Below are 14,374 nucleotides of genomic sequence, written 5' to 3'. Positions count from 1 at the left end.
ACCGTGCGGCTCTGAGAGTCGGACAGACCGGGCCCTACTCATGCCTCTGCTTTTCCCAGCTGTGTGGCCCCTGGCCAAGTCACTTAGCCTCGGGGGGGGGGGGGGGTCTCATTTTTTTGATCTGTGAAACAATTCTAATGCTTAACTCTTAGTTCGTTATCAGGACTAAAAGACGGTACCTGAAGAACATCAGGGAGGCCGTGACACACAGCAGACGTGTAACTGGAAACTGTACTTATCATCACACTATCACCACCTCCTTCGCCACCAAGAGCTACAATAAAAGGTGGAGTAGGGTACGTGAGGGCTGGGGAGTGCCGAGGAATGTCACCTTTAATTCAGAGCCGGGGGTGGGGGCGTCAATAGGTACACGTTTTGGTAGAAGCTATTGCGTGTTTCTGCAGGTGCAGAGGTGGCTCCAGGAGGGCTGTGGGCACAGAGGCAGAGATACAGAAGTGGGAGAACGCGAGCAGTCTGGGGGCGCTGTAGGCGTGGTGGAGAAGAAGGAAAGGTTGGAACCACAGAGGGGCTGAAATGACACACCATTCTGTAAGTGTCTCTTCTCTCGGGTGCGGGTGGACATCTGTCTTGTTGTGGCCATCCATCACCTCTTGGACACTTTTCCTATGCCTGAGGAATTTCTCCCAGGAGTCCTGCCTCCCTCAGCCAGAAGCCAGGAGCTCCTTTTCCCAGCATCCCTTGCGCAGGGAGCCGACTTGTGACCACTGATTCAGAGGTGAGGAAACAGTGGATGGGCAAGGTGTGTGGGAACCCTGGCTCCCGGGAGTGACGGTCCGGGTCTGGAGGTGGAGGCCCCCGTTGAGCTCTGGCTGACTGATATTCAGTGGGAACGCAAGACCAGTATGGGCCACATCCTCCCAGTTTGCGCTCAAAGGCCCCAAATCCAGATTTTTGTGTGAAATCCAGTTTTGAAACGTGGCTAACTAATTCAGAAAGCACTTTTAAAAATCACTGGGCCAAGAGAACACATCTGCAGGTCCCACAGGATCCACAGACCGCCACAGTACAATCCCTTTACCAGGAGCTAGCGGGAGTCGGGGGGGGGGGGTAGGTGGTAAACCCTCCCTCCTACCCCTCTGTTCCCCTTCCTGCCCCACTGGATTCGGAAAGAGATGTGGACTGGGCTTGCCTATGTCATTAATATAAAAAGTTACATATATATGTACACCAACTGAGCTTTTTCAGGGAGAAATCACTTACAGTAAGGGATTTTACACGCTAGCTGCTTTTGTCAAAACGATACACTCACTTTTCTCCCCCCAAGGGTAGTTTACAGTTGCTCACAAACAGAATGTGTGCCTATTTTAAAAACATAAGGAAGAAGGATTATTGCCACTATTTGACAAAAGCTTCTTTCGCTGGTTCTTAAAATACATTTCAATAGGAATCTGAAAATAAGGTTCTCTGTGTACTCATAACTTTTTATGTTTTGTCACTGTTCCACTGAGTCTCTTTGTTTCTTTGCCTATGAATTGGGGGTTCAGAAGAACAGAGATTTCTTACCTCTGAACTAATAAAGGCGAATGAGCCCCATGGGACAAGCCATTGCTTGCATTATGGTCTCAGCCGGGTCCCGCCACCCTACAGATCAGTCATTTATTTATCAAAGGTGCCCTGCGGCCAGGAAATCATAACCCACAAGCCCATGAGCACATAAGGCACAAATAAGACATTTTCTCGAAAAGCATGTGGCAAAGCTGCCAAAGCTGTAAGGAAAAGGATAAAGGAAAAAAAAAAAAAACACCCCTTTCTCCAGGTGATGGTGAAAATCATCTATGAGTGCTCACTTTCTGCTGTCACTTCCTCATTGTTGGATGAGTAAATGGGCATAGCCCTCTCCTGGGACTTCCCACCTGTCCCATACGCCACCTCTCCCACTTAACACTGTCCTCTTCTGGCCGAATGAAAGTTGATATCCTCACTCTCCTTAATGGTATACAAGTCCTGGAGGTATTTAGCCTTTTGGGAGGAGTTGGGGCATGTTGGCCTAAGTAAGCAGGGAAGCGGGGGACGTGGGGGGGGGGGGGGAATATAAACCACATAGAAAAATCCTTGAACATTTGAGTTCTAGGTAATAGTAAAACAAGTTAGCTCTGACGTAGCATAACCCTTACTATGTATCTGATCCTGTTCTTAGGGCTTTTGGTATATTTGAATATTTGTATATTTAAGCACCATAACAGCCCAGTCAGATAGATAACTACTATTATCCTCATTCTTCGGAGGAGGAAACGGAGGCACAGAAAGGTTAAGAAAACTATCCAAAGTCACACAGGAAATTAGTGGGGAAGCTGGCATTCAAACTTGGGGTGCCTGGCTCCAAAGTCCATGCTCTTAAGCACCATGCTAACTTAAGTCACTTGAAAATACAGGGCACCTGGGTAGCCCAGTTGGTTAAGTGTCCAACTTCGGCTCAGGTTATGATCTCACAGTTCATGAGGTTCGAGCCCCCACATCGGATCTTGGATCTTGTAAAAATGTAGATTCTGATTCAGTCATCTGGGTGGGGCCTGATATTCTGTAATTCTAACTAGCTCCCCGGTGAGACCAACCCTGCTGGCCTGGGCACCACAGTTTGAGCGGCTCTAGAATGTGGAAAACATGTAAGAAAAGCACAGTGTCCGCCCCAGACCTACTGAATTAGAATCCTTGGGAATATCTTATCAACAAGTGATTTTTGTGCCCGCGAAAGTTTGAAAAGCTCTGTCGCAGAATATCTAGCATGATGAAACTCTCTGTCCCACACCATTGGAAGAGCCTTTACTGAAAGGCTTTCTATAGACTCATTTAATTTCCACAGTCTGGATCCATGAAAATGGCATACCGGACTTGGAATTGACGCACAAAAGTGAGAGGGAAACTAAGCTGAGTGCCCACTCACCTCTCACATCTGTGATCTGGAGGACTTTTAACACCTGAGAAACACCAGCGCTGATGACAATAGCTCCTGGGGCTGAATCTGCTCGGCCCTCATCGGAGATTGTAGTTAATTATCTGCTGAAATGCTTAAAGGATTAATGCAGACTTGTCTATGTGAGTTCCACAATGAAGACATACTTTAACCACAATCTAATATGGTTAGATATGCCATATTATATCTAGCTATATATATATATATATATATATATATATATATATATATATATATATATAGCTAAATGCCATAAAAATCGTTGTGTGTGAGGTTCCTAAGGGTGAAAGCAGAAAATATTGATTTTCTGTCTTTTTTTTTTTGCTGCCTTTGAATGAGCTAAAAGAAGAACAAAGCTTATTAAAAATACATGATATTAATCACACATTTATAAGTAAGTCTCATTTTATACAACAGCTATCCTTCTGAAAAACGGCATCTCTAATTTTGGAAAATCGAGGTATGCTTTAAGTATACAAAAGGAGTTTGTTATTCAATGGAAGCCCGTAATCAGTGTTATAAAATAATGAGTCATTTTGCAAAATAAATTACCACCTCTTTAATTAACATATTTGATGATGTTAGATTTTATAAGGAGGGTGCTTTTTACTTTCTAAGGCTAAGGTGGTAACTTTTCACTTAGGATGGTGAGTCCTCCTAAACTTTTGAGAGACAAATCCTTTCTTTTTAAGGGTCACTTTTGAGACTTTAAGTATTTTCACCTTATTCCTACTGTTCCAGCTTGGGCCAGAGAAGGGCCCAGCAGATTCCAGCACCTCTAGTCTCACGTCCTGCCTGAAGCTCTGCTAGAACGTCAAACAGTCTGCTTCCAGGAGCCACCTCATCTCTCGCCAGGGAGATCCCTTCCCGTGGCAGCAAGCACAGTTCAGTGACAGCCAAGTGATTAGAGGCCACGCCTCTCAGACCACAGGGCATCACTCCCCGATTTAACACACCACCTTTCACAGCTCCTTAATACGGAGGCAAGTTCTAGATCTCATCCTCCACTCTTTTCTACGCATCCTATACTTTACCCACACCACACCCGGGACGTTTTCTTATGTACCTTTTCTTTATACCTCTGTGTCTTTGCCCATGCTAGTCAGGCTGCATATGACAGCCTCTGCCACCTGGAAAATGACTACTGATTCTCTAAAACATGCTCGGGTGCCAGGTTCTCTGCAGAGACTTCCTCCTACCGTAGGCAGAGCTAACTGTATGTTGCTGGGGCGGGGAATGTAAAATGGCACAGAAAAGTTTGAAAGTTTCTTGTGATGTCCAACAGTTATCATAAGACCCACCAACTCTACTCCCAGGCTATCTACCCAAGAGAAATGAACACTTATGCCCACACAAAGACCTATACGTGAATATTTCTAGTGATGTCGTTCATCGGAACCAAAATGTAGAAACAATGCGAATGTCCATCGCCCCACGAGTGGATAAACAAAATGGCCAGGGGATGAAATCTTATTCGGCAATAAAAATGAATGAAAGACTGATCCATGCGTTGGCTTGGATGAGCCCAGAAATCATTACACGGAGTGAAAGAAGCCAGTCGCAAAAGGGCACAAACCGTACGGTCCCGCTTGTTTGAAGTATCCAGAATAGGTAAATCCATAGAAGTAAAAAGTAGATGGGTGTTGTCAGGGCTGAGGAGATGGAATATGAGGAGTGACTGCTAATGGGTCTCTTTTTGGGGTGATGAAGATGTTCTGAGATTAGATGACAGTGATGGTTGTGTGACTCTGAATACTCCAAAAACCACTGAATTGCACATCTGAGAAGCGTGAATTTTATGGTATGTGGATTACAATCCAATAAGGCTGTTATTGAAAAAACTGGTGCAGCATGATTAATATCAGGGAAAACAGAATCCAGGGTAAAAAAATATTAAAAAAAAAATTTTTTTAATGTTTATTTATCCTTGAGACAGAGCATGAATGGGGGAGGGTCAGAGAGAGAGGGAGACACAGAATCTGAAACAGGCTGCAGACTCTGAGCGGTCAGCCCAGAGCCCGACGCGGGGCTCGAACTCACGGACCGCGAGATCATGACCCGAGCCGAAGTCGGCCGCTCAACCGACTGAGCCACCCAGGCGCCCCCAGGGTAAAAAAAAATATTAATAGAAATATAAAGTGCTTTGAATTAACTGCTCCCCTGGGTAACGACAAGTAAAAAGCATAAGAAAACCCTGAGGCAGGCCTTGTGTGGTGGAAGGGAGTGAGAAGGGTACGAGCAAAGCTTTGCCACGCGCACACGTATGGAGTGTGTGGAAACCAGTCACAGCCAGCATAGCGCTCACAGAGCCAGGTTGTCAAGGAATTTGAACTTCATTTTGTAGGCTTTTAAAGACAGGAAAGATGTTAAAATACTTGTGTTTCAAAGACAGCACCCTGGGGCCACGTGAGGAACATGAATTATAGGGAGAAGCAGCAAACAGGTGGAACAATTTGGGGATCCATACGAGCGAGGATGGACATTATCTGAATTAGCATCATGGTAATGGGATCCAGGCAAGGAGGATATTAGCTTGCATATTCAGATGGGGGAGAAGAATCAGCCCAGGATAACCCCAGTACTCCTTGCCAAGACAATCTAGGGTTAAATAAGGAAGATGGGAGAAAGTGTGTGGATGGGGGCACCAGGGGTAGATGGGCAGGGAGAAGTGGGTTTACTTTGAAGCATATGAAGTGCTTTCAGCACATGGAAATTTAGATCGAAAACTTAGAAAAGAATCGGGACGGGTGAGAGCGATTCAGGAATCTTTACATAAGGCAGTTGGGTATGCTTCATTCTCGCGTGCTAATTGTATGAAGATCTGGAAATGCGTAACACTTTAAACTACTGAGTTGTCTTCTGTAATTTCTAATTAAGTCAAGGGCATGGCTAATAAAGGCAGCAAGTCAGGTGGCTGTACTGCTGTCTACTCAATAACCATTCCCTCTTCTTCCTCATAGCGAAACCCCTAATTTGTGTGTGGGGGGTGGGGGTAGGGGTTGCAATTTACTCAGCTAAAAATATTTGATTTCTCAGACTTCCCTATATTTTGAGCAACCTTGTGACATCATCCTGGTCAACGAGATATAGGTGGGAGCAGCTGGGGAGGGCATCACTTTCTGAATAAAGAGGTAACACCTTCGCACTAGAAGGGCTCTCACTCTTTGGATATTTACGCCTTCCTCTTCTTCCTGACTGTACTACAGACGTAAGCCCAGAGACACAGCAGCCATCTTGTGACCATGAAGCAGCCAGATGTAAGACGAGGTCCTATAGGCTAAGGAGGGTGAAGCAGGAAGATGGAAAGAGACAGACTCTCTGAAAGCATTGTCTGAGCTCTTTCATCAGCTCTGGACTGCCTTTCCTGGGAGTCTATTTCCACAAGACAAATAAACATATCTGTTTAAGTCAGATTCTTATGCGTGTGTTGTTTTTGTTTTGTTTGGTTGGCTTGGCGACTGAATGCAATCCTAATGGATACAAGTCATATTTGGACTAATATATATATTGACTGTTAGGCATATTAGATTATATTAGCATATAACGTATAGTCAGACTAAAAAGACATGACCATTATTTCGATTACTAAAAAAACTTAAAACCAAAGTATTTATTCTTACTACCAAGAAGTACTGATAGCGTTAAGGGGTTTAAGAGGTAGTACAAAGCACTGGATGTTTCTTTTTCCAAACACTGTGATAAAATGTGCAGCTAAACAGAGATTATGGGACTATCCGCGTTAAGAAAATTCATGAATACATACTCTATTAATGAGCATATGTGCATGAAACACCCTTCTGGATGAAGTCAACTGATCTGGCATATTTAAATGGCTTCAGTCAAAATGAATGTTCTTAAAGATGGGGTTGTTCACCTGACTCTCCCAAGAATTACAATCTTTGGAAGAAAGAATCTTTCTACTCTCCTGGGCCCTCAATAAACATAGCTTAGAAAATAGCACGTCCCCAAACCACAGCTTGCTGGTCCTACACAGAAGAGCTTTTACTGGGCTGTGCTCCGGGATTAGGTCTCCAGAACTATAGTCGATAACATTCTAGGAAACACTTATTATTGCCCTTCTACCACAAAACTTCCATTGTGTTCACAGTAGGGACTATGTTGAACACTTAGATCCCTACAGCAGCAATGACTGCTTTGAAGACCCACCAGGAGAAAGTTATCCCAGGTTTCGGGACCAGGAAAAGCTGTGCAACTGATCTGTTTTTAATCTCATGGTCACTGGGGATCAAGTAACTATTTGTGTTTTCTTTCCTCTGTGTTCTGGCCACTGGGAAGCTCTGACAAATTTGTAACCTTCTCTCCAGAAACCATACTAGACTTCATAGTAGACTCATCTCTAGAAACTACCTGCATCTTATGAAACAGGCTTATTCTCTAAGTTACCTCTGATTTTATCTTGCTTTCCAATCTGTGTTTTCTTTACCCTGGTTTCATGCTCTATTAATTTTCTGTTTATTATCTATTTTTGTAAGCTCCTCAAATGTTTATGGAATGGGGAACATTTAAGGCAGACAACTTTTTTTTTTAATTTTTTTTTTTTTAACATTTATTTTTGAGACAGAGAGAGACAGAGCATGAACGGGGGAGGGGCAGAGAGAGAGGGAGACACAGAATCCGAAACAGGCTCCAGGCTCTGAGCGGTCAGCACAGAGCCCGATGCGGGGCTCGAACTCACGGACCGTGAGATCATGACCTGAGCTGAAGTCGGACGCTTAACCGACTGAGCCACCCAGGCGCCCCAAGGCAGACAACTTTCAAAAGCATCAGATGATAATAACAATAGCTAATTTATTGACCACTGCTATGAATGAGGTACCATTCTAAGCGCTGAACCTATATTATGTACTCTAAATATGAAATAACTACTATTATCAGGCCCATTTGACAGATGAGGAAACCGAGGCATGGCAAAGTTATTTGTCCAAGATCATATAACAAACAAGTGATGAACACAAGATTCAGACCCAGGTATTCTGAATTATACAATTTCTACAAAAAAGAAATAATAATATTGAATTTCTAAAAGAAGCAGAGGCCTTCTGATTTTGTAGGCTGAGTTTCCCATCCTTCAGCTTTTTAAAAAATAACTTTTACTTATTTTTGAGAGGAAGAGAGACAAAGCATGAGCAGGAGAGGGTCAGAGAGAGAGACAGAGAGAGAGAGAGAGACATAGAATCTGAAGCAAGATCCAGGCTCTGAGCTGTCAGCACAGAGCCCAACTTGGGGCTCGAACCCGTGAACTGCGAGATCAGGACCTGAGCCGAAGTCGGACACTTAACCGACTGAGCCACCCAGGGACCCCTACCATCCTACAGCTTTACAGGAGCTATCTATTATACATCTTGTCCATAAAGTCATGCCTGACGATCCATATCAACTGAGGAGAATGAGACAGTAAAAGTCAAAAGGACAGATAATCCAAAAATAATTGGCTTATGATCTTAGAACATAAGGGTTTTCATCCATTCACTTTCTTGTTCATGCAGTACTCATCATACGCCATGATGGTGCAGGTGCTGGGAACAGAGACGAAGCAGACAAGTACCTGCCCTTCAGGAGCTCAGTCGCAAAAAGGGAGAGTCAGGGAGGTAGAGGGTGTCTTGGGGTTATGAATGGGCTGATAGCCGACTGCTGAGAGCAGGGTGTGACATGATTATTCTAAGAGCAGATTAGCCCTTGGTCTCTCTGTCACAACTGATAATGAAAGTAAGAAGAACCAGCTCCTTTATAGGGCTATTGTGATGATTTCATACATAGAAAGGTCTTAGTCTAGCCTGGCACATAGTAAGTGTGGAGCACCTGTTAGCTTTTAGCTCCCAAGGCACAGTGGACAGCACCCCAGGAATCCTGCTTTGTCACACACACACACACACACACACACACACTCTTATGGACACATGTCCTCATAAGCTCAAGAACTGAGGCTGGCTGCCACTTCCTCGTAGCTACTCCCTAGGAGCTTACATTCCGTAAGCACTCTTTCCTGGATGTCACCATCTCAGATTCAGTGTCTCATTGGGATACATCACCCATACACGATCAACGTCCCTTCCAGGTGCACTTGAAAATCGTCCACACAGTACTTGCTCCACATATCGTCCGCCTGGCATTTTTCCCATGTTTGCTCTGCTTCACTTTATCTCGTTGGCACTTAACCACAGCAGTTAACTACACGATTCCCTTGCTGCACACTGGGTCAGGTTCCCACTTGAACAGGTCTAAGGAAAGACCCAACTAGAATTGCAAAAGAGGGGGTGGGGCGCCTGGGTGGCTCAGTCGGTTGGGTGTCCGACTTCGGCTCAGGTCATGATCCCACAGTTCGTGAGTTCGAACCCTGCATTGGGCTCTGTGCTGACAGCTTAGAGCCTGGAGCCTGCTTCGAATTCTGTGTCTCCCTCCCTCTCTGCTCCTCCCCCGCTCATGCTCTGTCTCTCTCTCCTTCAAAAATAAAGAAAAACATTAAAAAAATTTTTAAGAATTGCAAAAGGGGAGTTTCAAGTGTGTTATTGGCTGAAGCCGGTAAGAAAACATACGTGCTGTACCTGCTGGGCATCAGCAGGGAACAGTACGTCTCTTCAGTTCTGTCACAGTGACTACATGAGAAGTCACCAATCATTCTCTCACCGATCCTAACTCATATTTAATAGTTCCCTCTCAAAGTTTGTTTTGTCATACTATCAGCAAAGTCAGTCAAACATTACGATTCCTTTCTAAATATTCCAGCAGCCAGATGGCAGGAACACTACTGTGACAAGGCAAAACTCTCCTAAAGATAACTTTGTGATGCATAATCATGCTTGATGGCACTCGGCTAAGCAGATTCACCTAGAGATACCTCATTGGTCGCTCCACATAACCCATGTGCTCTAACCCAAAACTTTGTACTTCCAAGAATAAGACCAACCTCCCAACTCTTCAGTATGAAACTGGCTGGTAAAACAAACACGTTTCTACTTCTTTAAGTTCTGAATTTTAGGTAGAAATATCAAATCGCTAGAAGACCACACATGAGGATAAGATTTCTCTCTGGACATGATGTTACTGTACCTTCAGGTTTCAAATATTTCTGCACCAAATTTGACGTCTATTTATAACACGTTGGCTAGAAAACAACTCTTCTTCATCTGCCGAGTTATTCTTGTAGAGTGTGTGGTTTTTCTGTTTTTGTTTTTACTCAAGGGGTAACAAACATATCTTTATAAATTCTAGGATGTGGGAAAGTTGACTGTTCCTCCCTGGTGAAAACTCTATGTGTTCTCTAGAGTTCACTACATTTTGGTTTCTCGTAACTTTTCTAGATTATATTATTTAGTGTGTGTGTGTGTGTGTGTGTGTGTGTGCGTGTGTGCGTGTGTGTGTGTGTGTGTGTGTTTGAGTAACTGCAAAATCACAACCTGTTCTTTATGGTTTCTGAACAATACATCCCCTAAAAGAGCGTTGGCAGGCTAGGCCAGCTGGCTTTCTCCTGTTTCTAAAACTGTATGTTCTTAGACACACACGCTTCTTCCATCCCTTCTGCTGCTGGCTAACTTCAGCCTGTGACACAATCTCACACGCACAATTATATGAAAACAACAGAGACTCCTGGAAAGGAACAAAAAGGGGGCAGGGCAGGAAGCCAGCCTTCCAGTCTCTTTTTCCTGCTTCAGGTGGCCAAAAGTTGCCTGTTTCTCATCATACGTACAGAATTTGAAGTCTGTGTACCCAGGGTCTTAACCCTGGCTCCCCCGAGTAAGGCATTTAAGGCGTTTTAAATGTGTGTGACTTTATTTGCTCATCTGTAAAATTGGCAGAATAACAATCTCTCCCCCGCTTAAAGAACTGACTCATACGGGGTGATGTGGTGAAGGTCTCTGCGGCGTATAATTCATTTCCCGTTTTTTCTACACTTTCGTTCGTTCCCCTGTCCTTTTTTTTTTTTTTTTTTTTTTTCTTTTCTGATTCGGTTTTTGTGGTTTTGAAATGTGTCTCTAAAATGCACTGGCTGGAAAACTGCACTAATCTGTGTGCTACCACAGTGAGTGGATTTTTAGCATTAAATTTTTATTTACTTTTTTTTTTATCAAGGTAACACATACACAAGCCAAGTGCACAAATCTCAAGGGAATGACTTTATAAACATCTATATGTCTACACCGTGGAATCGGTACTAAGGCAAGGTAGAGAGCATTTCCAACACCCAAGAAGCCCCCCTCATGTGCTGTCCAGGTCATTGCAAGGCCCAAAGGCAACCCTGCTCCTAATACGGGCGATGCTCCTGCACTGCCATGATTAGCTTTGCCTGAAGTTACCAAAAAAACCACAAACAAACCCAAACAACCCAACCCAGGGTAGGCCGGGGTCCCAGTGATATCCTGTGGCTGACCATAAGAATAGACTTCCAATCCTTCTCCTGAAGAGATAAAAGATTTTGGAAATAAGGGATGGGGAATGAACTTTCTCAATCGTTCAGTCCATGCAGAACAAGGCCCTCATTTTGCAGCCAATGACCCCAGGCTCTCTCGGGGAGGCAAAGTGACAGTCCAACTTCCTGCTACAGAGTAACTTTGCTTCCAAATACTGCCTTCACAAAACACAACAACATCCTGAATGTCAGGGATGCTATCTGGGCAGCCCGGCCAGCCGGGAACAGCTCCCCCGGGCCTCTCCCAGCAGAACTTCTTTCCAGGGAGCAGCGTGCACTCGGTCCCCACGCGGCTCGGGCTCCTGCCACAGGCACACCCACGCGGCTGGCACGCGGCGCTCGGAAGGCACTGTTCCTGCGAGCCTGTGCCCGCCTGCCCACGGGGGCAGGGCTCGTTCCTCACACCCCCTTCCCAAGTGCCCTCTCCTGCAGCCCTGCGCCTCTTGGGGAGGGGGGGTGGGAGGGACAGGCTCTACCACCTTCTCTGACCCCTTCAAAGGACTCCAAAGCCCATGTGTGGCCAGATCTAAATCGCCAGAGCACAGACTACCGACCTCAGGAGCCTGGAGATGAGCGCTGGGAGGGGAGTCCCCCAGACTCGCTTGTCTGGCCCCAGCCGGGTCACTAAGCACCAGCTGTGTGACCCTGGACAAGTCATTTCACATCTCCGGACTGGCTTCCTCGTTGGGGGCTGCTTCTGTACTCCCAAAGCCACCTCCAGCCCTGCAATGTCCTAGCTCTTTACTACGCGCCAGCTCTTCCTGCGACTGACCCCTCCTCAGCGAGACCCCAGCCTTTTGTTCTGGGGGGGAAGCGGGGAAGAGAGCAAGGGAGAGCTGGGCGAGGACCAGGCCAGGCGGCCTGGGCGCCAGGGGCCGCTCACCGGACAGTCGGGTCGGGGGGAAGTCACCAGGCAACCCCGCGGTGACCTCGTTCCCTCCGCGGTCCCTTTACGGCCCGGCCCCGGAGGCGCGGCGCGACGGGCAGAGTGGGGGGCGGGGATCCCCGGACACCGGCGAGCGCGCGGCACCCCTGTCCGCGCCGCGGGCCACTCCGCGCCGGGACCGGCCCGAGCGGCCGCGGCGACAGCGCGTCCCCCCTCTCCCTCCAGGCACGGACCTGCACACGCGCGCGGACCGCCACCTGCCGCTAGCCGTGCCGGGGGCCGGACAGGAGTCGAGCCCCGGGCGACGTCCCCGCCGCCGCCGCCGCCTCCTGGCTCGGGGCTCAGTCCAGCAGAGGCCGTGCTCCAGGCGCCGCCCCCGCGACCACGCTGCGTTCGGTGCTGCGCTCGGTGCGCCCGGCTTCCTCGCCGCCGCCGGCTCTGGTGCTGCCGGGACGCGGAGGCGGGGCCGTCGCCCCACCTGCTCCGCGGGCTCCTGCCCCAGCCGCCTCCGCCCAGCTCGCGGGGACGCGGCCGGGCGGGCGGGGCGGCTCCGGAGCCCGGGGGCGGGTCCCAGCGACACGGGTGCGCCACTCCCGGTCCGCGTCCGGAGTCAGAGCTGCGGAGAGAGGGGGCCTAAGGCACCGCCACTCTGGGAACACGCCACTGCTTCATCAGTGTACCGCAAGATAGTTGGAACCCTTCTTATGCTCCGGGAGGCGGCATAAGCTGTGGTGACAAAAGGGAGAACAAAATCGCCTTTTGCCCTCTCGGAGTTCACGGTCCACAAAGAAAGTAATGGGCAGCTACGATCCAGAACCAAGAGCGTGTGGTCGTAGAGGGGGCACCTGATCCAGACTTGGGGGGGGGGGGGCGGGGAGGGAGTCAGGGAAAGCTTCTTCAGGAGGCGAGGTCTAGGATACATCAGCTAACAAAGATAAGCATGAATTAGCCAGCTGGAAGAGTGGCCGTGGGAGGTAGATTGTCCCTGGTGCAGCAAGGGAAGCGAAGGCCGACTGTGTTTGAAAACCGAAATAAGTTTGAGCCCCAAGAACTTGGTGTGGCCAGCAAATCCCAGTGACGCTTCATGTTGAGGCCTCTTGGAACCCACAGAAAGTCTGTGTGTGGAGCTGGATGTACTCCTTCAGGTACAGTGATCCTTTGTGAGGATTCCCTACCTCAGTCCTGGCATTCCTACTAGTGGAGGAGCTAAGAGGATACTCATGGACCCTTCAGTCAGCCCTGCGGTATTTGAACATCGGCTATGAGCTGGGCTATCTGCAGGGCCCTGAGGATGTGCCGGGGAGGGAGGCAGGGTCTCTAACACTAAAGGCACCTCTGATCTGGGGTGGAGGAGACACCTGCGCTCAGCGGTGTGCCCAGGCGTATATGAAATGCATGGTAACACGGGAAGCAGCAGTTAATGGCAGCAGGAAGGATCTCACACATGGTTTGCAACCTGTCTTTGGGTTCAGATTCTGTAGGAGCTGCTGTCAAAGTATGTTCCCACGCAGCCCTTAGCTGGTTTCTTAATTACTCATGTTCATAGCGAGGACAAATAATTCACTTTGGCTGTCTTTCACTCCTGGGTTGTCAAGAACATGGGTTTCTGTTAGATTTAGGTGTATAAGGGCATATGGGTAGTCAGTGCAAGCCAATGAGGTACTTGCTTCCTGCCTGTTTGTCCTGTGTTTCTCCTGCCTTTCCTCCTTGAGAACCATAATAAATGATCCCGGGCATGAAATCTGAAACCTAAAATTCATAAACAATTGTGCACAGGTGAACGCTACTTAAAAAAAAAAAAATCTGACACATAACCAGACGCTTCTCCTCTGAGTCCCTAATGCTTGTTCTCATTAAACAGACACGTGATGACTAGAATTATAATACAAAAAGGAAGAGAAGATAAATTAGCAGAGAAGACATTTCCATGAGCCCAGAGAGTTCCCGTCCGGTCTTGTGTGGAGCGGCCCTAGCGGGAGCCAGTCAAACAGATAGGCTGCTGGCTCTGTCATTCCCTCTCCCATGTTCTTTATGCCTGCACGCAAACGAGAGACCTGGGGCCGCTGCAACCAGATGACAACCGAGAGACAAGGAGCATGAGGCCACAAGGCCAATGTGGATTACAGAGCGG

At 47.4% G+C, this 14,374-nt stretch overlaps 1 protein-coding gene across 1 annotated transcript in view; it reads right to left on the bottom strand.

Moving 5' to 3' along the window:
- Window positions 1-12,773, bottom strand: part of WIPF3 (WAS/WASL interacting protein family member 3) — a 79,473-nt gene extending 66,700 nt beyond the window's left edge. Inside the window, 1 exon segment of the mRNA XM_053896831.1 lies at window positions 12,477-12,773. The gene's annotated coding sequence lies outside the window, so the exon portion shown is untranslated.
- Between the last annotated feature and the right edge of the window lie 1,601 nt (window positions 12,774-14,374).

This window comes from Panthera pardus, unplaced genomic scaffold (genome assembly GCF_024362965.1).
Source record: "Panthera pardus isolate Hobbes unplaced genomic scaffold, ASM2436296v1 HiC_scaffold_8, whole genome shotgun sequence".
Taxonomy (NCBI): Eukaryota; Metazoa; Chordata; class Mammalia; order Carnivora; family Felidae; genus Panthera; species Panthera pardus.
This window is presented reverse-complemented; position numbering and strand designations above follow the sequence as displayed.